Below are 25,000 nucleotides of genomic sequence, written 5' to 3' on the forward strand. Positions count from 1 at the left end.
GCTGCAAATCAGTCCCCGGTGTTTGAAATATCTAAATAAATCGTATCTTATTTAACACACATTTAGTTTGGTGGAAGGATACAATTATTTTAAAAGGTGAAGGTCAGAAGTCATCAATTTGTCGATAAATGACTGCCAACCTTGACCTTCGATTTGAATGGTTTAATCCAATGATACAAATTACGTCTTCAGCGGCCTTTAATGAATTTAGCACGTCTTGTTTATTTCTGTATGAGAAAACAATAAAGGGGTTTTATCATGAATATTTATCAACAGAATCATTATTTCATAAAACAGGTTTGAGGCGGCGAGACACAAATCACTTAAAGGAAATGTCAACAATTACATTGGACACACACACACACCATACATAATATATATATATATATATATTATATATATATATATTATATATATATATATATATGTGTGTGTGTGTGTGTGTGTGTGTGTGTGTGTGTGTGTGTGTGTGAATAATGACATGGTGCTATATTCCTATTTAACGCAGTCAGATGTAATTGCATGTTAGATCTCAGTTAATTCCAATCCTGTTCTATTGCGTATATTTAAATTTATCCTATCTCGCAGGAAAGATGGGGTACGAGTTTCTTTCATCGCTTTTTCACGAATTGAAGCCACCTTTCAGTCAACTTAGCAACTAAAATCAACAAAATTGGCCAAATATATTAATCCCAATTGAAAATGATTTTTCTCCTTTAAAAAATAATTGTGCGATCACACATCATCTGCTAGAACCAGAAAATATTACTCTATTCCTTTTCTTTAATTATGAAATATGATTTGGAATAACATTGTTCAGTTCACCAAATGTTAATCTTTTATCATCGAGCACAGAATCACTGGCAAATCTAAAAATTTACTACACGATTTTTCTTAGAATGGTATAGACCTCTAGCAGTGAATTGAAAACCTTTATTAAATAATGGGCAATTCTATTTTCCGTTGAATCAAATGGTTTATTATGTCTTTAACTCTTTTACTACATTTCATAATTAGAATACTGGAAAATGTCATTAATGCGAAGGTGTTGTCATGGCGATGTCAGGGCGATAAATATAGGTGATGGCACGGAAGACGTAGTAATTCGATTGGGCTAATTTTAAGGCATCCGGTCGTAGTCGCGGGATCTCCTTTGCGGTAATCTTAGCGCAGACGACATTCAAGACTTCATTTGACCTTTGTCCTTAGGATTTATTTCAATTTGGCCGCCCTTTGGAACCGAGGATACATGATGCCTCAAGATATTCGTCTCAATTTAGTTAATGTCCACAGTACACCAGTATACTAAATAAGGCAGATGAGTGCCAGTTCAAAATACCCATTCTTGGCCCAAAATAACTGAAATTTCTTCATTTATCTTACTCACGGAGTCACCTTGTCACTATCGTATAAAAGTTACCTATATGTTTTTTGTCTTGTTTTTACAACCAAAAAAATATTTCTAAAGCTTTGAACTATAAATAGAACGGTGATTTAGCATTAAAACATATTTTATATTTAACAAATAACGTTCTGTAACTGGATCTCACTTTGTAACGAAATGCTTCCGTGTAGGCGTCAGTTTACGACAGGATGTACGTCGTCGTAGTATTAGTTGTGGTTGTTATTGTAATCCCTCCGGAACAACCCTTCTTTTGTTGATACAGGTCGTATCAGATCATGCACCTATGGCCCGGAAGTTTGAATTAAACTACGTAGTGTGGGTGTTATTGTGAGAAAGGCATCAATCTTGTTTTCGTCGTAAACTTATAAGCAAAGTAGGATCCCTGTATTCTACGGGAGTGACTTTGTTATGGTATGGCTTGATTGATATCTCGTAACTATGGGGCTGACGAATTTATTTATCCTTGATATGAGGATGTCCGGTATCAGGATGGGTTGTTGTTGTCCATGATTATGGAATCTAAGGGAGTTTTAAGGAATTTCAGATGTTTACGGATATGACTAACATCCGGTTGTGTGGGTAGAATTTTGCTTCGTTTGCTTGATTTTTGCCTATAAATGCCAGAGTTTTGAGCAGTTTCTTCAGACCACTCAGCGGAGTCTTTTAGGCTCATTGTCTCAAAAGAGACCAGACAGCGGAGTCTTTTAGGCTCATAGTCTCTAAGCGATAACCACAGCGGAGTCTTTTAGGCTCATTTGTTTAACTCTTGTGTAGAGTTGGATTAAAGTCTTGTGTAGACTTTGTAGTGCTCAAAGTTCGAGCTGAAACACGTTTTGTGTTAACTCTTGTGTAGAGTGTGATTTAAGTCTTTGTGTAGACTTTGTGGTGCTCAAAGTTTGAGCTGAATCAAGTTGTGTTATAACTCTTGTGTAGAGTTTGATTAAAGTCTTGTGTAGACTTAATTTGTGATTTCTATAATCTGTTCGGCTCTGGTGAGATTTTGAATAATATGTTGTGATTACAATTATGATTGTGTTTTGATATTAATATCATAATATCACTTTAAATTTTGATTCTCAATTAATTAATCAGATAATGAAATTAATTGTGTAATAAATTCTTGTTGTAAAGAAAATAAGCGTTTCTTGCTATAAAGCATTATTATTTCATATCTACAAAGTAAAGCAATATTAATCAACATTAATAAATTGATTTGTTAAAGTAAAATAATATTTACTCATTTAAAGTAAAATATTGAGTGAGTTCGAATATAGATAGAGTTATATTCGTATAATTATCATATTATAACAAAATCATTTTCTTTCTTTAAAGTGAATGAGCCGTTGGAGGCTGGGCTTTAACAAGCCAACTTTAGGCTATACGCTCATAGCTTGACACTAATAGAAACTGAACATTTGCCTGTTTTATAAGTTACCTGTGAAGAACCATTTGCTTATTTTAATATCAGAACATTGAGAAACAATTGATCTGTTTATGAATACTGTGAAATCAGAACAATTTCAAGAAGAGACAAATTAACAATATTAGAACAACCTTACAGTTTTTGTTGAATATCAAGGACACTCTTTTGGCTTTCTTCTACACGTCTGGATTGTGTTTAGTTAGTTAGTTAATTATTAGTTGCCTGTATGACTGTGATGGTTGCAACCTATCTGTGAGATTGTCTGATGTGGTAGCGGTTTGGTAAAGTATTGATAATTAATTGATTTAATTATATATTTTCATATCGCTTTCATATCATATTCATCATCACACCATCTCCATCAATTTGTCATCCATCCATTTGATTTCATACTTATGACATCTATCATTTCATCTTCATATCTCATAATATCTTTGTTATATTGTAATAAAATATATCTTCATTTAGCTTCAAAACCTTTATCAACGTATTGTGTTTGGTTATTGATCGGTGTCGTAGCTTGAATATAGCACACATAAACAAGGTTGCAAACTGCGCTACATAAGCATACGGTTTACGTGCGCACTTTGTGACATAATTTGGTGTCAGAAGTGGGATTCTTATTGTTGTGCATTCAAGAGACATCGCGACCAAACAATTGTTGAGACAGGTTAGGGAGTTGTTTCAAACTTGAGATAGATACTATCTTTGAGCTTAAAGCAAATTGGTATCCATTTAATGGTTATAAGACTGTCATTATACGCAAGGTGTAATGCAAGTTATTCTGGTAATTTTCACTTGTTCGGTTATACGTTGTCAGTCATCTGTCATAGTGATACGGATCACTGACTTAGCGCGAAAGCGGTACTCGCGCTGTAAAGCCTCCATTGTCCCCCCTCTCCCTGTTGTATGGAACGAAGGTGGTTGCTGGGGTAATTTGATTCTGGGTGAAGATTGTGTTGGTCCCGTGTGAGGATCTGTATTAAATCATTTGTTCTGACTTTCTATGCACATACTATAGTAAGTCAAGGTATTGATTCTGTGTAAGAATCTGGGTGAAGATATTTTGTTGATTCTGTGTAAGAATCTGGGTGAAGATATTTTGTTGATTCTAAGAGAGAATCTGGGTGAAGATATTTTATTGATTCTAAGAAAGAATCTGGGTGAAGATATTTTGTTGATTCTAAGAAAGAATCTGGGTGAGGATGTTTTGTTGATTCTAAGAGAGAATCTGGGTGAAGATATTTTGTTGATTCTAAGGAAGAATCTGGGTGAAGACATTTTGTTGATTCTGTGTAAGAATCTGGGTGAAGATATTTTGTTGATTCTAAGAAAGAATCTGGGTGAAGATATTTTGTTGATTCTGAGAGAGAATCTGGGTGAAGATATTTTGTTGATTCTGAGAGAGAATCTGGGTGAAGACATTTTGTTGATTCTAAGAAAGAATCTGGGTGAAGATATTTTGTTGATTCTGAGAGAGAATCTGGGTGAAGACATTTTGTTGATTCTAAGAAAGAATCTGGGTGAAGATATTTTGTTGATTCTGAGAGAGAATCTGGGTGAAGATATTTTATTGATTCTAAGAAAGAATCTGGGTGAAGATATTTTGTTGATTCTAAGAAAGAATCTGGGTGAGGATGTTTTGTTGATTCTAAGAGAGAATCTGGGTGAAGATATTTTGTTGATTCTAAGGAAGAATCTGGGTGAAGACATTTTGTTGATTCTGTGTAAGAATCTGGGTGAAGATATTTTGTTGATTCTAAGAAAGAATCTGGGTGAAGATATTTTGTTGATTCTGAGAGAGAATCTGGGTGAAGATATTTTGTTGATTCTGAGAGAGAATCTGGGTGAAGACATTTTGTTGATTCTAAGAAAGAATCTGGGTGAAGATATTTTGTTGATTCTGAGAGAGAATCTGGGTGAAGACATTTTGTTGATTCTAAGAAAGAATCTGGGTGAAGATATTTTGTTGATTCTAAGAGAGAATCTGGGTGAAGATATTTTGTTGATTCTAAGAGAGAATCTGGGTGAAGATATTTTGTTGATTCTAAGAAAGAATCTGGGTGAAGATATTTTGTTGATTCTGAGAAAGAATCTGGGTGAAGTTATTTTGTTGATTCTGAGAAAGAATCTGGGTGAAGATAGTTTTTATGATTCCGTGTGGGGAATCTGGGTGAAGCTATTTTGTTGATTCCGTGTGGGGAATCTGGGTGAAGCTATTTTGTTGATTCCGTGTGGGGAATCTGGGTGAAGCGTTGGTTCCGTGTGAGGACCTGTATTAAATCAGTTGTTTTGACTCTAATATGCGTCTATATTAAGTCGATGTTTTGAGTTCTGTGTAGGAATCTGGGTGAAGCGTTGGTTCTGTGTTAGGACCTGGAGTAAATTTGTTTTGATTTTATATATTGAGTCTATATATATAGATCAATGTTGAATTCCGTGTAGGAATCGGTATTAATTGCCTGTTTTGAATCTGTTTTGGGATCTATATTGACCGCATATCGTTAATAAGGTTACTTGTAATACCACTTTATTCTACGTGAAAGTAACATTTACGGCAACAGTGTTGATAAACATATTGAAGTTGTTTATTTGAATTTGAATTGGTTCGATTAATTGTCTTAGAGATGGATGTGGAAAGATTAATTAAACTTGGAGAAAAATTGGAGTTAAGGGGTGAAGATCTCCGTGCTTGGGTGACAGCCCAGTTACAAGAAGATGAAGAGAGAAAAGAGAAGGAGAGAGAACGTGCCAAAGAAGAGGAGGAGATAAGCAGAGCACGAGCTCAAAGACAAGAAGCTCTGATGGAGAAAGAGCTTGAACTGCTTAGGTTAAAGTCGGAGTGTCAGGCTTCCTCCAACAACGACAGTATGACAAGTGACATTCGATCATTTACTCATGCTCCCACTGTTAAGAGTCCTCGACTTCCATGTTTTGACGAAAACAAGGATCATGAACCACCGAAATGCATGACACACGGCAAGGTGGAGTTGAAGTGTGGATGTGTGATGCCGATGTTGTCTGTTGAAGGAAGGGACAACCATGAGCCCAAATAATTGTCGAGATCGATGTGATCTTGAGGCATTTCGATGATCTAACTAAATGTTGTACCAAATTTAGTCTTAGGGGGGAGATATGTAACGAAATGCTTCCGTGTAGGCGTCAGTTTACGACAGGATGTACGTCGTCGTAGTATTAGTTGTGGTTGTTATTGTAATCCCTCCGGAACAACCCTTCTTTTGTTGATACAGGTCGTATCAGATCATGCACCTATGGCCCGGAAGTTTGAATTAAACTACGTAGTGTGGGTGTTATTGTGAGAAAGGCATCAATCTTGTTTTCGTCGTAAACTTATAAGCAAAGTAGGATCCCTGTATTCTACGGGAGTGACTTTGTTATGGTATGGCTTGATTGATATCTCGTAACTATGGGGCTGACGAATTTATTTATCCTTGATATGAGGATGTCCGGTATCAGGATGGGTTGTTGTTGTCCATGATTATGGAATCTAAGGGAGTTTTAAGGAATTTCAGATGTTTACGGATATGACTAACATCCGGTTGTGTGGGTAGAATTTTGCTTCGTTTGCTTGATTTTTGCCTATAAATGCCAGAGTTTTGAGCAGTTTCTTCAGACCACTCAGCGGAGTCTTTTAGGCTCATTGTCTCAAAAGAGACCAGACAGCGGAGTCTTTTAGGCTCATAGTCTCTAAGCGATAACCACAGCGGAGTCTTTTAGGCTCATTTGTTTAACTCTTGTGTAGAGTTGGATTAAAGTCTTGTGTAGACTTTGTAGTGCTCAAAGTTCGAGCTGAAACACGTTTTGTGTTAACTCTTGTGTAGAGTGTGATTTAAGTCTTGTGTAGACTTTGTGGTGCTCAAAGTTTGAGCTGAATCAAGTTGTGTTATAACTCTTGTGTAGAGTTTGATTAAAGTCTTGTGTAGACTTAATTTGTGATTTCTATAATCTGTTCGGCTCTGGTGAGATTTTGAATAATATGTTGTGATTACAATTATGATTGTGTTTTGATATTAATATCATAATATCACTTTAAATTTTGATTCTCAATTAATTAATCAGATAATGAAATTAATTGTGTAGTAAATTCTTGTTGTAAAGAAAATAAGCGTTTCTTGCTATAAAGCATTATTATTTCATATCTACAAAGTAAAGCAATATTAATCAACATTAATAAATTGATTTGTTAAAGTAAAATAATATTTACTCATTTAAAGTAAACATATTGAGTGAGTTCGAATATAGATAGAGTTATATTCGTATAATTATCATATTATAACAAAATCATTTTCTTTCTTTAAAGTGAATGAGCCGTTGGAGGCTGGGCTTTAACAAGCCAACTTTAGGCTATACGCTCATAGCTTGACACTAATAGAAACTGAACATTTGCCTGTTTTATAAGTTACCTGTGAAGAACCATTTGCTTATTTTAATATCAGAACATTGAGAAACAATTGATCTGTTTATGAATACTGTGAAATCAGAACAATTTCAAGAAGAGACAAATTAACAATATTAGAACAACCTTACAGTTTTTGTTGAATATCAAGGACACTCTTTTGGCTTTTTTCTACACGTCTGGATTGTGTTTAGTTAGTTAGTTAATTATTAGTTGCCTGTATGACTGTGATGGTTGCAACCTATCTGTGAGATTGTCTGATGTGGTAGCGGTTTGGTAAAGTATTGATAATTAATTGATTTAATTATATATTTTCATATCGCTTTCATATCATATTCATCATCACACCATCTCCATCAATTTGTCATCCATCCATTTGATTTCATACTTATGACATCTATCATTTCATCTTCATATCTCATAATATCTTTGTTATATTGTAATAAAATATATCTTCATTTAGCTTCAAAACCTTTATCAACGTATTGTGTTTGGTTATTGATCGGTGTCGTAGCTTGAATATAGCACACATAAACAAGGTTGCAAACTGCGCTACATAAGCATACGGTTTACGTGCGCACTTTGTGACACACTTATTTATACATTCTGTTAACATTCATTAAATTATTCACAAATCTTAATTTTAAATGTGAAATGTAAAACTACTAACTTTTCTTACATTCTCTTCAAACATCACATATTTCTATTATGAGAATAGATAAAGGGAAAGGTAGTTCGTGTCCGCGTCCTCGTCTTTCACTAAAAAAAAGTACAAGTAATAGATTAGTTCATATTGGTAAATAGACGCTATACATTTCTGTAATTTACTGAGAACAAAAACATGAAACATAGCAAAAAACAGACTAAGGGTGACCTAAAATGTATATATGAATATTCAAACGTTTATGAAGTGAGAACGGACCATCCAAATGTTTTATATAAAAAATATCAAAGAATCTCTGTGTGATGTTTCACTTTGTTAGTAATGTAAACCTTTTTGTTCAAAGCTCGAAGAAATAAATAACAATGTGAAATTGAATGTACCCTTCAATTTAATGTACGAAAATAGATAAAATGGACGTTTGGGGTTTCCTCTTTATAAACACAAACGGATGAATTTTTATTGATAAAGAGGAAACCTGAAACGTCAATTTTATCTATTTTTTGTATATTAAATTGGAGCTTACCTTCAATTTTACATTGTTATTTATTCTACAAATTGTTGGTAGGAAACTTACAAAAAAAATAATTCCAAGATTTAACTTTCACGTTCGGTTTCTGTTCTGTCCTTAAACTAATACGAGTGAGTTGCTCTCAAGTTGCTATGATAAAACAAGACACCGACTGAGAGGAAAGTTCTAATGGAGGAAATTGAATGTACCCAGATTACCGCCCAATAGCCTTTACTTCTCCGCAAATATTACAGGTTCTCCACTATGGTATTAAAATATATAATAAAAACATTTGTCACTAAATCAACACTGGTAATTCAGACATCAATTGTTCCAATTACGACACCAACTTGTTCTTATTCGGACACCCGCTTATTCCAAGTCCGATATAAGGCTGTTGGAATTCAAACATGACTTGTTCTACTTTTGTTGTTGTCGATGTTGTTTACTTGTTATCAATTTAAATTCTAAAACAGTTACTTTTTATTTTTATGATGAGTTTCAATGTGTCCAAGGAATCAGATTAGTTCGTGTTATACTAATTGGCCCACCTGATGGAAATTGTCGTGAAGTCCCAGGTTTGAGAGTTATTTGTTGAGACGACGGTTCATTTTAATCGGTCGATATTTAAAGGACATTTTTTTAATAAGTATATTTCCCGGAGTACGGTAGTTTCTGGTCAAAACGAGTTTTTTCTTTATACAATTTCATATTTTTTATTCTAATCATCTGGACCACTGCTAAGTATTTATAACTTCCTTTTTATCTTCTTATATTTATCAGATGCAAAATGGAGTTGGACACCGTGAAACATCATTCAATTCCTGACAAGGGTTGTGACATGTTTGATTTGTGTTGTCCTGCTTAATAAACCTGATTTAAAATGTTCTGACGTTTGTTTATGTTTTATTTTTTGTTTTTCATTTTTTAAAGTTATTATTATTATTATTATTATTATTATTATTATTATTTTTTATTATTATTATTATTATTATTATTATTATTATTATTATTATTGTTATTATTATTATTATTAATATCATTATTTATTGGGGGGGGGGGGGTTAAGGTAGGTGTGAGGGTGGGAGGGGGGGTGTGGTTAGTGTCTTCAAATGTAATGTCCCCTCTACATTTTTCCTGGGTGCTAATTTGGGAATTACTATTAGTTGTATGTAAATATACATACTTATATATATATATATATATATATATATATATATATATATATATATATATATATATATATATATATATATATATATATATATATATATATATATATATTATATATATATATATATATATATATATATATATCTTTATATCATTTATATGGTGCATTTTCAGAGACATGGTTGAGGGAAGTATTTTGTATATAGCAATGGCCCCATAGCAATGATGATTTCTTGAGTATATATATATATATATATATATATATATATATATATATATATATATATATATATATATATTATATATATATATATATATATATATATATATATATATATATATATATAATACAGCGTATCAGCATTGATATGGATATAGACCCCATGTTAATGTTGATTTCTGGGGTATATATAATACCCCATATCAGCATTTATAAGGATATCGGCCTCATATAAATGTTGACTTCTTGAGTATATATATATACGAGTAATACCCTGTATCAACATTTATAAGGATATCGGCCTCATAGTAATGTTGATTTCTGGGAAATATATATAATACCCTGTATCAACATTTATAAGGATATAGACCTCATATTAATGTTGGTTTCTTAAGTATGATTAACGGGTGGGGAAAAAGGGTCTCAACATTTGCTTACCACCTATTCTTTAGTGGTTGAAATGAGTGAAAATTTGTCAGGCCATGTCAGGAAATCAAGCACAGAATCAATATCTAAATACCAAAACGACACATTTTGGAACTATTATTCCCAAACTCATTAAAAACTTTGTTAGTAGTTTGCATTATTAAGGATATAGGCCTCATATCCATCTTTACATTGCAGCATGTTAACAAAGAGGTCCTTGTTACGACAAGCTGAACAGTCTTGATTTGTGCTTTATTGTCACATAGGCGAGAATTTATGCAACTCATTCAGTCATAGGGCACTGCAATGTATCCAACCAGTCAAGTTTCAATCATAATTTTCTTACGCCAAACGGCAACATGTTCTCAAGATCGTAGTCTAACTTGATGACAATCTCAATCTAACACTCCCATTGCAAAAGCTATACAAACGACGCTAATATGGTCTGATCTCGTCAAATCAGAGGTGCACTGTAACACAAAATGCCTCATATGCACCTCTCATCTTTTGTTAGCTCTCGTTCAATAATTTCTTATAGCCTTTAATGGACCAAGGTCGCTTCAACAAGGCCACATGGCTAGTACCAAAGACCTCGTTGAATCCAACTTTCATGTGTCATGCTGTCAACCCCTAGTGAATTTCTCCTTTATATCAAAATTTACAGCATTTTCTCCAAATGAAATAGACAGAGATAAACTGGTATACATTATTATAAATTGTAAAGGATTAACAAGATAGAGGAATTGCCAGACATTCAATGAAATTCCTTTTTACATTTAACATCATATCAAAATAAAGCAGCAATCTGATGATATGTTGCTAATAGGATAATCTCATTCACCAGATTAGACTGTCGATTATCAGATTGGAATTCAAATGTGTGGTGGGGCAGGAAAATGAGTCATAATGGCCAGGTTCGATATTTGAGTAGGCCCTCTATACACCTCTAAGTATTACATAACGATTACTTTGTACTTTTTATCGGTACATTTATAACAATTAGAATTAGAGGCAGAATTATGGCTCGTCAAAGATGGAATATTGGGGAGGTAGCTGTTTACTGAATTCAAGTGATAGAATTCTGACTCCATGCACTCACCAGCAGACCAGTCCCTGACTAATTTTCTTGTGCCGCCACAGATAAAATCTCTTTAAAACATAAACATAGTAAAATGAAAACACCACTGCCATCTGGCTGAGGAGAAAGTCCCTTTTTCTAGTGGACTCTATTTGAGTTCGAGGTTGTTCTGATTTGTCCAAGATGAGATCGTTTTACCATTTTTATTGCTACTCCTGTATCCCCAATCTGTATGCTGGCTGTTGAAGTCGCCTGTTATAATGGCTGGATGAGAAAGGGTTGGGAGTGGGGGTGTTGGCCAATCGGTGAGAGGTGGTTTGTATATGTTCATCAGAGTGGTATTTTCCATTTTGATTATAGTCGTATGTATATTGTCTTGTGTAATGGTTGAGTCAAGTACGGTGACCAGAGATGGTCTTTTAGCATAGATCATGGTGCCATATTTTTCATGTTCGAGTTTTGCGACCAACGTATAGTTTGCGATGGAGTATCGTGATGGTGCGGCAGCAGGACCTATGTGCGTCTCTTGTAGGAATAATAAGTCAGCATTATGTTTATCAAGGAGCTGTGCGAGGTATTCACATTTGTGCATTGAAAGACCTTCTACATTCAGAGATATTAGGTTGATCTGAGTGCCGATTGGTATTGCATTATTTGGTGGAGAACCTCGCTTATTTTTCACATCCACTGGGTTCTTTGCAACGGATGAGCGGTCCTTTTTATGCTGGGCGACGACAGAGCCAGCGTGATACCTTCGTCTGGTGTTCTTCATGAAATTGGAGGCGTGCATCCGGGAGTGGGACAGTGTCTCAGTCCGGATACCGATTTTGGACAAGGAAAGTTAGAACCATGATCAACCCAAATGACAAAATACTGTTTGAGAAAAAAATGTTAATAGCTTATGGCATGACTACACTTGAACATGTGTCCTCGAACTCCTCAGGACGCAATTTTTTTTCGGAAAAACAGTGCTCTATCATTAGAACTTAAAACGAATTCAATGAGCAAGAAAAGGGGTGGTAGGGGGTGTCAGTGATGGGGGGGGGGGGTCTGAGTTTGTACATATCAAAATGCCTTAACACACATGCAATGTTCAGTTGCTGGGGTAACTCGCACAGGGTTGTATCAGTAAATGTGCGGTCACGGACTGCATTAAAAAGCAATTTTATTTATTCAGTTTTGAAAAGTTTTCAGGGCACAGTTAGTTTGAGGACAAAAAACAAAGAAAAATAAAATTCGGGACATGTGAATGAGGTCGAGATAAATGTGTTCGAGTGTAGTGATTGCGTGTTTGTATGTTATTGATTTATGTCTCTAGCAACACAATGTAGGTTATATCAGAGTGTAGTGATTGCGTGTTTGTATGTTATTGATTTATGTCTCTAGCAACACAATGTAGGTTATATCAGAGTGTAGTGATTGCTTGTTTGTTTGTTATTGCTTTAGGTCTCTATCAACACAATGTAGGTTACATCAGAGACTTCTGAAACAAAAACATACAATTCAAAAACCAATAAACGATAATATATCATAAACATAAGGTCATAACCTAAATTATCCTAAATATAATTATAGCAAGACTAAAAACAAACGTAAAGATGATTTACAATGAAAACAATATCATCTGCCATACAAGATAACGAACATAGAAGGAAAAAGAAGAGAGAGTGGAGAGGAACAGAAGGTGGGAAAAGTAGGGGGAGGGAAGAAAAGAATAAGACACCCTACCAGCAGCGCATGCCAACCACCCCTCGACTGCATATATCATACCTCTAACAATCATTGATGAAAGTAGGTAGATAGAGCACTTAAAATTGTTTAAATGGAAACAGTTTAAAAGGAATAATCTTCGATGAATCCTTGTATGAATTAACACCCAACCCTATTTTCTGTAAACAGTGAACCATCGGGTTTAAATTCCATGACTCAAAGTTGTATCTGACCTTAAGTGACCTTGGTGCTGATGACTTTCGAACAGCCTTGTTGACCAATGTAATGTTGGTCAAAATGATGTTACTGGCGGTACAAATGGGGTCTGAGAAACACAAACAACTCATTGTATACAATGACCACCTACCATCTTGGAGAGCCGGCAAGTATATGTTAGAACATTCATTATCACTGTCACAGTCACGGTGTGAGTCTGGTACTGAGTATTCTTCGTTTATATCATCCTTGTTTACAGTTACAGAGTGGTCTGGATCCAATCCCATTCCTAAGTAAAGAAAAGGAAAACTTAATTCATAATAAACATTTTTATTTAACTATAAGTGATATATAGAAGTTGAATTGAGAATTCATCTCATGCCCTTTCCATTACGCAAATAAGCATGAGCTGTATAGGACCAAAATTTAGTGAGGAAGAGAATGATTTGCTCAAGTTACTTACACTTAGAATTATCCCATAATATATTGACACTTGTCAATCAAAAATGTGCTTTATGAGGCAAAATAAACCAAAACTAAAACCAAAATAAACGTTGATTGGAAGAAAAGAAAACTGCCAAAATAATCAAATTCAAGCAGCCAAAGTTAAAACACCAAGGTGGCAACTTCATATACAACTACAGCGATGACAGTGACAGTCAAGATATCTCTTGACCGCAACCCTTGCCAAGTCCCGGCAACTCGCTTCTACCGTAAAATCAGCACAAACCACAAAGATGGCGGCCATTATATTTATGGACAGAAAATGCTCATACCTATATTAATTTATCAACAAATGCTGGCCTTGACCTTTGGGTAACTAATCTTAAAAGTAAGACTAAGACTAAGGCGGACTTCAAAAATTCTATCAAGACCGATTCATTAACAATCTTTCTTTTGTAACTTTTCAAAACTAGAATGTGGGGCACAGGAAACAAATATTCGATACACACTCCACCACACGCTTACTAGAATTAGAGCTAAGTTACTAAGTTAGAGTTAGAGTGAGAGATCGAGTGAGGCAGACACATTTACTTAGTCAAACCTCTCTACCTCTAGATGATCTATTCTATAATATGTATCCCCAGAAGAGTTCAAAGCCAAAATAAGTTTTTTTTTCAAAATCAATCAGTTAAATCAAGATGAAACTACATGTTCGATAGACTTACCTTTAGATTTTTTAAGGGCTAAAGCCACCATCCTGTGCCCACGGCTAGGATACGCCATTTTGTAATTACGAGTTAAGAAGTGAAAGTAGAATCGTGACCGGAAACAATCTAGGAAGGAGAAACAATTGGAACTCTTTTGCTTTTCGTAAATTATTGCCGAATGGCATGAGACCCGAAAAAGTCTGAGAGCGAAAGGGAGACCATCCATGAAATCAAATGTATATATCTCGTTCTGTGATCAAGTTGTCCGAAACTTTTTGTATTGATACTAGACGCCATTCCCAGTACAGTGGAAGTAAAAATATTGCGGGGCGAGTAAAATGTCCCTTAAAAAAGGCCCCACAACAAGGGGAAATATAGAAAAAGGCCCGGTAAAAGCCGAACATCTTTCTATATATATATATATATTTTATATATATATATATATATATATATATATATATATATATATATATATATATATATATATATAGTCGAGAACGGATAAATTGACATCGACGGGACTGTGGTAAAATATCGATAAAAGCGTGATGTCGAGTATCAGTCATTCAAAAAATAAATGGGAAACATGATAAAATGCGAGATAATAATAGCAAGGGAACTCGACATTCATAATTAAAAAGGACGATTTGATTACGTTCATTTTCTTTACCTAAGTCTGTTATTGTTGTATGTCTCTGAAGAATATTGTTGTGAGCCTTTTCCTCAGTACTGGCAAGGACGTCAAAGAAAAATTGTCCTCTTGAAGTTGCTGTGCACAACAGTGTCGGGTCTTGATAGCTACTCTTGTGTTATGGGTGGACACTGGTCCAATGGTGCACTCTCCTCATCTGACTCCACATCAACAGCAATGGCGTCTTCTAAAATTTAAACTGTTGTCGACTGGTATCGAGATCATGTACCATTTGAAGTGGCGTTGACCTTGTCGATAATATCGAAACCGAGAAAATGAGAAGTTGTATTGCGAGGAGGGGGCTAAGAAATCTGCCTCACTTACCAACACTGAGACCCGGATTGACCAGGGCAACTAACAAAGACAGATAAACAGCCTCGTACATAGTGGTTGATGTAGGGGGAGTTTCGTCTTTGACAGTCTTCTGGCGTGTTGATGACGATCTTTAGCGACTTTAATCTCGACCGTCATCCAGGTGCTGAGCGACGATCTGTGACGACTCCGTGTTGCACTGGGGATTGGGAGTCCATAAGATTACTTAGATGCATATTGTAAGCTGCAACAGTGTCGCATCTTCTAAACATTAGAGGAATCTTTTCCTGTAGATCCCTACTCAAAGACAAACATCGTCTCGAATTATGTGCATAGTTACAAATTGACGCGTGGACTTGGGTTTATCAAGGCAATCAATAGAGAAAGTGATGATGGATAGAAATGCATTGTTCGATAACTAGAAGGTCTTGAATTGGCATGGTGATGTCAGTAAGTACCCAGTCTAAGGGTTGCTGCAATATATGTGTAGGCGTATGTATGTGTTGTTTGGGCGTTTATAATCGAATTTATGTCTGTTGTGTCGACATAATGAATGTTAAAATCTACTAAAATTATCGGTTTACCTGTTTGGTGGTTATGTTTGTATCCAAAAGCTGTTGAAACTTGGTTGAAAATTTAGTGACTATACATTCCTTCCTTTTGCTAGGTGGTGGCCGGTATTAGAAATGGTTGAGATTCATTCGATGTTGGATTTGGAGTATTGTACTTTCACAGTAATCAAAATATTTGTAGTTGCCACTGGTTTTGATATTAATATCAAAAAGTGATCTAAAAATAATACAAATACCACCTCCTTCATCGATTCTTGTGTCCTTTGTCAATAAAGTTAGGAATCTTGGGTCATGTTTTATCTGGACCGTTCAATGAATGAACAAGTATCTCAATTAAAGAAGAAATTATTTGTATATATGCAAAAAAATTAAGTTCTATTCGATATTTTATATCAAAGCATGCCTGTCAACATTTAAGATCTCCCTTAGTTTTTTGTTGTTTTTTTTTTTGGTTTTTCAAAATAAGATTATTGTAACTCTTTACTTTCTGGTACATCAAGGACAAATATTCGTTCTCCCCTAGTAGTTGTGGATAAATGCTGGTGCCACAAGGTCAAGGTTGGATAGGCGACAGTCAGGTAAGACAACTGGTGGGAGTTTCTACCCCGATGAATGTGAAATGAGTCTCCAGTAAATCTTACTGCTAACCCAGAGCTCGGGGGGATTATTGAAAAGATTGCATATAAACCAAATTATGTAATTGGATTTCAATGTAAATTCAATCTAACACAGACACATGACTGGGTGATGAAGTGTATATTTAACCAATAAGACATCACTGAATCACACGACATTAACAACCAATGGAATGAGTGGAAATGTGTCATTAACGATCAACCAAAAGATAGTAATGTGTAGATTTATCATGTGAAACTAACTACCAATGAAATGATTGTAAACGTACCATGTGATAATAACACCCAATGAAATTATTGTAAACGTACCATGTGATATTAACAACCAATGAAATTATTGTCACAGACATTCATCAAGACATACAAGGATAATTCCCTTTGTGAACTATTATTTATGTTTTTAAGAGTTTTACGGCGCTTGCAACACATTTAGGTTATATCAGCGCCAGTAAAAAGGAAGAAAATGGGATAGTAAAAAGTTCTAGAATTACAATTAAAGCATCCAAGAAAAGGTAAGACATAGGGGAACTGGGAACAAATAAGGATCAGATGTAGATTCCAAGAGCATACCACCAATGTACTTAGTTTGAGATCACCCATAAGTCTCATCCGGACACAAGCACAAAATCCAACAAAGAGGAATACACTCAAATGCTTACATTATACATTAAAAATAACAAATATAATAATACATAAGAGAGATGATTTACAAGGAAAAAAAATATCATCTCCCAAAACAGTAACTATGCATTTGACTGTTTCCCTCTCAACCAGGACTCCGACGAGGGCCAGGAAAAAACCAAGTACCGTAATCTCATTCCAAGACAAAGACAGAAAGCTTGGATAAGATATGAGGGGATAGAAGACACAGTATGTACTTCCCTACCCACTATGGAAGGTCATGATCCCCATGTGACCTATTGACCCCTAACCCTGGTTCAAAACACATAATATAGTATCATATAACAACATATTGATAAATGTACAAAAACAATTTTGTTGTATTTCTGTATCTCCTCTATTTATTGTTGCAACCCAGCAGTTCACTATGCCATATGTTTGTTGGTTGTTTTTTTAAAGGGTTTTACGGCGCTTTCAACACAGTTATATCAGCGCCAGTAAAAAGGAATAAAATAGGATAGTAAAAAGCGCTAGAATTACAATTAAAGCACCCAAGAAAAAGTAAGACAAAGGGGAACTGAGTACAAATAGGGATAAGATGTAGATTCCAAGAGCATACCATCAATGGACTTAGTTTGAGATCACCTATAAGTCTCATCTGGACAAACGCACAAAATTCAACAAAGAGGAACACACTCAAATGCTTACATTATACATGCATTCAAAATAAAAATAATACTACATAACAGAGAGATGATTTACAAGGAAAAAAATATCATCTCCTAAAACAATAACTATGCATTTGACTGTTTCCCTCCCAGATAGGGCTCCGGCCAGCGCCAGGACAAAACCAAGTAATCCCATTCCGAGACAAAGACAGAAAGCATGTTGGAAAACAGATATAAGGGGATAGAAGACACAGTATGTACCTCCCTGCCCACTATGGGAGGTCAGGATCCCCACCCAGTCACTACGGCATAAGATCGGGATGAATAAGTTGGCAAACATTGATTTTACATGAAAAACAAAAATGAAATAATTCATGGACATATGGCACAGCTTGATACAGTTTTGACTTTTATCATCCATCTTCTCCAAAATGTCAGACTGATACGTGACTTTACAATTTTACAATTACCACAACAATAAGAAATACAGACTTCTTGGATGGGGGGGGGGGAAATGGTGTTATTATTTGCAATGCAAGAGAATGTATGTACTGTACTCTTCACCATAAGGAATAGATGTTAACTCCAACGGTTCATATATTATGTACTTTGGACACCATGGGTGATTCCTGTTGTCATCAGACATCTTGTTTGATGATTATCTATATTCCTTCATGGAATGCCTCGGCGATGGGATCTACTGGTGCCGAGGCAGAAGGACGTAACTTTGGTTTTTTTTTAATTTTACATTTGTGGCAATTATTAATTCAATGTCCAGCTCCATGTTCATCCCGACATAATATATAGCGCTTTGAGATGGTGGGTTCCATTTTGATAAACATCCACTTAAAATTGAAAAAAAGTTTGATTCAAAACAAAACAACAACTGTTGCTGTTTTTTTGTTTTTGTTTTTAAGGGTTTTACGGCACTTGCAACACATTCAGGTCATCATATCAGCGCCAGTAAAAAGGGAGAATATGGGATGGTAAAAAGTTCTAGAATTACATTTAAAGCACGCAAGAAAAAAAGTACTGGCTCCTTATTGTACGAAATGGTTGTGAAAGCACCAGCAGTCAATGACTAAATCACAAAAAGTGGAAACAATTGTACATTGTTTTACTACAACAAATTGGTGAGAAAGTAACAACAAATAACAATGGTCAACAAATTATGCTGACAACTCCAGCAATCTAAAGTACAGTGGAAACCTGTTAAACCAAAAAATGATTAAACCAGAAATATGAATAGTATTAACAGAAATCCCACAATAAAATCAGTAAATTCAATGAAGCCAAAAAATATAAATAAATAAAAATATTAAACAATGTTCAATGCCAAAATAAAAATAATAATAATAATAAAAAAAATATATGTAATAATAATAATAATAATAATAATAATAATAATAATAATAATAATAATAATAATAATAATAATAATAATAATAATAATAATAATAATAATAACAATGCCGAACTGTTGTTACTTTAGCTTATTGTCTTTGAACATAAACCCTCAAGGTGCAATGCTTCTATTTTCTTTTGACCACCTCAAAAAGGAAACAATATACTGTTTAATCCGTCTTTATGTTTTTAAGGGTTTTACGGCGCTTGCAACACATTTAGGTTATATCAGCACTAGTAAAAAGGATGAAAATGGGATAGTAAAAAGTTCTAGAAATACAATTAAAGCACCCAAGAAAAAGTAAGACATAGGGGAACTGGGAACAAATAGGAATCAGATGTAGATTCCAAGAGCATACCACCAATGTACTTAGTTTGAGATCACCTATAAGTCTCATCCAGAAAAAGGCACAAAATCCAACAAAGAGGAATACACTCAAATGCTTACATTATACATTGAAAATAAATATAATCATAACAGAGAGATGATTTACAAGGAAAAAAAATATCATCTCCCAAAACAATAACTATGCATTTGACTTTCCCTCCCAGCAAGGATTCCGGCCAGGGCCTTGAAAAAAAAGTAATCTCATTCCAAGACAAAGACGGAAAGCATGTTGAAAAACTGTTATAAGGGGATAAAAGACACACTATGTACCCCCCTGCCCACTATGGGAGGTCAGGAACCCCACCCAGTGATTGTAGTGTTGTTGGTGTTGGTAGCTGATGTTAAATGTGATGACAGTGGTGGTGATGGTGATAGCCGTTGAGTGGTGGAGTGAGTATTCTTTCTTTCTGATTAGATTAAGTGTGCTACAGACCAGAGATCTACCAGGTGTGTACATTTGTCAATATTCAGTGACACACCAAATAGTCGACACGATGTCATAAGGAATATTTCCAATCTTTAACCACTGAATTCGTTAAGATTTCTTATTTAATGGTGGGTTGGGCCAATAAAGTTGTTTACATAGTTTCAATAATTCATGTCATTGTGACATTTTGGATGTATTGAACGGTGGGATGGGCCAATAAAATTGTTTACATAATAATTTGAAACTTGGCTGTGCCTGGCGTAGACTGGGAAAAAACAAGTTTTTTGTTTTGCTCAATTCAAATACAGACATATCAAAACAACCAACGCCCAAACATTTCAACCATCATCTTGCTTAAGGTATTTTTGGACGTTTGAAAATAATCTATTTTGCCAGTGTACTACACCTATGATATTTCCCCAAAGTGCTGATGAAATACCAAAAACTGCACGTTTAGAAAGGCCCATTGACATTATCCATTACTCTACTGATCAAGTCAAATCCCCCGTTTGAATTGATTTGGATTTTCTTCTAGTCTCACCAGTTCTAATCTATTGCTGTGACTGCTCTTTGGATAAGTGAAAGGTAAGTAAGATATAATGGAATAAATTAAGGAAGGAATTGTGACAAAAAGCAACAATAATTTACTATCTATACAGGGTTGATACACACACACACACACACAAACACACGCCATAGGGAATGAGTTGCTCCATGCTTCATGTATTCCCTCATCAGGGCAAATTGAGCCAATTTTCATGTCATACATTACAAGTTAGCTGTTAGGTTTCCTTTGTATTGCTAGAACTCGGGCCAGGCACTCGTATACATCTGAGTCCAGTAGAGCATTGCATGTAAAGCAGCTTATCAAAGGACACAATGCCGGGTCATAGTAACCCTTTCCATCACTAAACAACATTCCCTGACGACACTGGGACATATTATATATTCAGCTGACCCAATTGACATGAGACATTTAACGATCGCACTTGGACAACTCATCAAGATAACATGACCACTGGTGAGAAGGACTGACCACAAAAAGGATATTTTTCTCCAACCATTATAAGAGAGAATAACTAACCAATTTCCTAAATATATGGTTTGTTGATGGCTGATGATCTGGTGGTGAGGGTGGTTGTAGTTGTGGTGGTAGGGGTGATGGTTGTGGTAATGGTGGTAGGGAAGATGATGTGGTTGTAGTTGTAGTGGTGGTGGTAGGGATGATAATGTGATGGAAGTATAATGGTAGATTTTTAAAAAATTTCCGGGACAAAAAGTAAACTTCCGTATTTTCCCGGACAGCCATTATTATCTACAAATGTCCGGGATGAATCTGGAGTGATGTAGGCATGCCTGATGCCCACTATGGGAGGTCAGGACCCTCACCCAGGCCCAGGGATGTGTGTTCAACAGCAAAGTGTTGCCTTACACCCCACACAAAAAAAGGGAAGCAACTCAGTAATAATAGACAACTGTAGTGATCATGAAAGAGTTACCCTACTTGATTGACTCTATTTCCTTCGTCACGATACTGAAATCTGAACATGCCTAACCCACAAAATAATAGATTGTTAAAAATTCTGGTTTAACAGGATTTCACAGTAACAGTAAAAATATCAATCAAGCAATATAATGTATAACAATAACAGTCAACAATAACAAGAGAAACAACAAAATGTTAACAAAATCAACAAATGGTAGCAATATCAACCTCTTTAGCCTTTAGTTTGTTTTTTAAGGGTTTTACGGCGCTTGCTCTCCTATGTTTTAAAGTTTTATGGCCCTTGTTTCTATTTAGTAGTTAAGAGTTTAACAATATCTTGCAACACATTTCAGTGCCCGTAAAACAGGAAGAAAATGGGAGAGTCAAAAAGTTCCAAATTGACAAAGCGCACGAGTAAGAGAAAAAGGAATGGTTCAAATAGGGAACAGGTGTAAATTCCAATAACCAGATAAAATAATTAAAAATAGAAATTTATAATAATAACAATTAACAACAAAATAACATCGACAAGTATTGACGATATAAATCTCTTTTCTCTGAGTTAGATTCAATCTTCCGCCGCAACCCTCACAGCTCCTATGAACACCGACAAGACAATTTGGTTTGTTTTTGAAGTTGTTGATATTCATAATTGTTTATTACTTTTTTTTTTTTAGAAAAAATAACATTAGGAGTAGGAAAGATCTTTGGTTTACAAAATTGTTCTATCCAAATATCATCTCACCAATAGAAATAGGATATAGAGAGCTGGTTAGAAAATTATTTGTTTGTTTTTGTTTTTAAGAGTTTTACAGCGCATGCAACACATTTAAGTCATATCAGCGCCAGTAAAAAGGAAGAAAATTGGAAAGCAAAACCATTCTAGATGTACAAAAGGACTTGAGGGAAAAGTAAGACAAAGGGGAATGATTCGAATAAAGAACAGATGTAGATTCCAAGAGCATACTGTCAATGTAATTAGTTTGAGATCACCTAAATGTCTCACCCAGTCACCAGCACAAGATCCAACAAAGAGGAATACACTCAAATGTTTATTTGTTTGTTTGTTTGTTGCTTTAGGTCTCTTCCAACACAATTGAGGTTATATGAGAGACCGCTGAAACAAAAAAACAAGCAATCTAACAAAAATAGTACAAATGTCAATCAAAAGCATAACCTAAAGATATCATAAGCTAAATTATAAATAACCAAGAACAAACAGGCAGAGGATTTACAGGAAAAAAAATATCCCCTGTCAAAAATACAATCACAAACCAAAGAAGCAGGATAGGCTAGTAAAGAGAAGAAGAAACGACATCACTATCGGATCGTACACCCATGCGAACATCATAGGTATATGATTCAAGGGTGATGCTCCCATCCAACCACCCGCACTCAAATGTTTACATTATGCATTCAAAATAACAAATATAATAATACATAACAGAGAGATGATTTACAGATAAAAGAATATCATCTCCCATAACAATAATTATGCATTTGACAGTTTCCCTCCCAGGGCCAGGACAAAATCAAGTAATCTCATTCCAAGACAAAGACAGACAGCTTGTTGGAAAACAGACATAGGGGGATAGAAGACGCAGTAAGTGCCCCCTGCCCACTATGGGAGGTCAGGAATCCCACCCAGAAATCAAATTCGTTTTCCTTTCAGCCCAAACCCATCACGTCGACCAGCCACAAACAAAACAGCCTGTGACAATAGAATGGATTTTCATTTCAATCAAGAAGAAAATTTCAACAATATCCAATAATTTCAACACAGATAAAAATACTAACTGGGGTATTGTGAGTTTTACCTCTAAAAAAAACCCAGAATAAATAAATTCTTTAAAACGAAGCAAAGAACAAAAGTACAAAGTAGCCAATGGACATGCTTGTTTGTTTTGTAGGGTTTTTTGTATTTTTTTTTTAAAGCACTTGCAACAATTTTAGGTTGTTTCAGCTCCAGTAAAAAGGAAGATTATAAAGGGGAACTGGTTCGAATCAGGAATGGAAGTTGACCCAAGAACATCCAATTCTAATGTCTAGTTTGAAACAAGCTTAAAATCCAACCTAGAATAGAACACAGGACACCGACAAGGGAGATAACTCACTCAGTTAAAGAGTAAAAAAAAATAAAACTCAATTAAGGAGAGTTGATTTACAAAGAAAAAGATACACATCTCTCACAAATAGATAAATTGGTCTTACCGTCTCCCTACCAGTAAAGACTTCAGATATGGCCCAGGTGGAACGAAATTGTCCCATTCCATGACAAAGACACAAAGTCATATAGTCAAGACAAATGATGCAAGGAGGTAGAAGAGATAGCAAGGATGCGGGCCGATAAAGGAACTAATGGCCCTGTATGGGCCAACGTATCTCATCCAGCACAGATCAGTGGATATTCTAGGCAGGTAGAATGGGTGGAGTAAGGTTTGGTGACTCCCAAGGTTGGTGGTGATGACCTACAAGTTATGGCACAGCCCATGTCAAGTGGGCAGACATGATGGCAAGACATTTTATCATTCTGTTTCTCCTGTTGGTTTGGACGAGATGTTTTTTGTTTGTTTTTAAGGGTTTTACGGCGCTTGCAACACATTTAGGTTATATCAGCGCCAGTAAAAAGGAAGAACAAATAGGGATCAGAAGTAGATTCCAAGAGCATACCACCAATGTACTTAGTCTGATATAAGTCTCACCAAGACAAAAGCACAAGATCCAACAAATAGGAAAACACTCAAATGCTTACATTTCATTATACATTCAAAATAACAAATATAATAATACATAACAGAGAGAAGATTTACAAGGAAAAAAATATCATCATCTCCCAAAACAATAACTATGCATTTGACTGTTTCCCTCCCAGCTAGGACTCCGGCCAGGGTCGGGACAAAACCAAGTAATCTCATTCCAAGACAAAGACATAAAGCATGTTGTAAAACAGATATAAGGGGATAGAAGACACATTATGTACCCCCCCCCCCCCCCCTGCCCGCTTTGGGAGGTCAGTGGACGAGATGTCAATGGCACACTGGAAGACGAGCAAAACTTACAAGGAAAATGAAAACCAGTGTAAATCTTGAAAGGTTAAAGCAATACAAAGTGATGTATCCAAAAAATGTCAAAATCGCATTGTACAACAATAAATTGAACAGCTTGAAGAAAAAAATCATAGTACTAAAAAAAGAGAACGTTTTTGGCTAAAAACCCTTCCTCTGCCAATTAAAAAAAAAAAAAAACAATAAAAACGGTAAAATTTCACATATGATCCAGAGAGATGGAAGTTAATTTCACCATCGTAAACAAAAACAAAAAAGAGAAAAAAAAACAATAAAAAAACAAATAAGAATCATATAGAAATCACATAACATGTCTGACATAAACTTGTATATACAACCA

The 25,000-nt window shown here is 35.2% G+C and overlaps 1 protein-coding gene and 2 long non-coding RNA genes across 7 annotated transcripts in view; 1 reads left to right on the forward strand and 2 right to left on the reverse strand.

The window, feature by feature from the left end:
- Nucleotides 1-9,306, forward strand: part of LOC144957445 (uncharacterized) — a 102,634-nt gene extending 93,328 nt beyond the window's left edge. The window contains exon 4 of the long non-coding RNA XR_013642172.1: nt 9,201-9,306. This is a non-coding gene — a long non-coding RNA (uncharacterized LOC144957445). The remainder of the gene's footprint in view (nt 1-9,200) is intronic.
- Nucleotides 1-14,474, reverse strand: part of LOC144957444 (uncharacterized) — a 107,757-nt gene extending 93,283 nt beyond the window's left edge. For 3 of the 4 annotated variants that reach the window (XR_013642169.1, XR_013642171.1, XR_013642168.1), the window contains exons 1-2: nt 14,410-14,474; nt 13,392-13,529 (exon numbers count right to left, since the gene is read on the reverse strand). This is a non-coding gene — a long non-coding RNA (uncharacterized LOC144957444). Of the gene's footprint in view, nt 228-13,391; nt 13,530-14,409 lie in introns of all 4 variants that reach the window. The other variant, XR_013642170.1, reaches the window with a different exon arrangement.
- Nucleotides 14,475-16,707: 2,233 nt separating this feature from the next.
- The window catches only part of LOC144958141 (HIG1 domain family member 1A, mitochondrial-like), a 16,607-nt gene continuing 8,314 nt past the window's right edge, over nt 16,708-25,000 (reverse strand). For both annotated transcript variants that reach the window (XM_078889887.1, XM_078889886.1), the window contains exon 3: nt 16,708-25,000. This exon is cut by the window's right edge and continues 1,788 nt beyond it. The gene's annotated coding sequence lies outside the window, so the exon portion shown is untranslated.

Source organism: Berghia stephanieae, chromosome 12 (genome assembly GCF_034508935.2).
Source record: "Berghia stephanieae isolate SIO BIC M18660-M18661 chromosome 12, UCSD_Bste_1.3, whole genome shotgun sequence".
Lineage (NCBI taxonomy): Eukaryota > Metazoa > Mollusca > Gastropoda > Nudibranchia > Aeolidiidae > Berghia > Berghia stephanieae.